We start from the raw sequence: 353 nt of genomic DNA on the forward strand, positions 1-353 counted from the left end.
CGAGAAAAAATGGACACAAGAAATCATATATGTTCACATGTATATATGATATCTTATATAATTACATAATTATATGATATCTTATATAATTACATTATATCTTATATAATTACATAAGTTCATTTTTTCTTGGGAAGCTTTAAGCTTCCAATCGCACATTCGTATTTGCATTATTATGCGCTTTCAATACTAGTCGTATAACTGTGTTTTTTCTATCTGTATTTATGTACTACTTATTATTAAACTACGATAGATTATAAGTAGCTTTTTTTTTTTTTAGGAAAGGCCAATATTATTACAAAACTTCTAAATTTTTATTTTAATGTCTTTATATTTTAAAAAATATATATTTT

Source organism: Formica exsecta, unplaced genomic scaffold (genome assembly GCF_003651465.1).
Source record: "Formica exsecta isolate Colony F162 unplaced genomic scaffold, ASM365146v1 scaffold2, whole genome shotgun sequence".
Taxonomy (NCBI): domain Eukaryota; kingdom Metazoa; phylum Arthropoda; class Insecta; order Hymenoptera; family Formicidae; genus Formica; species Formica exsecta.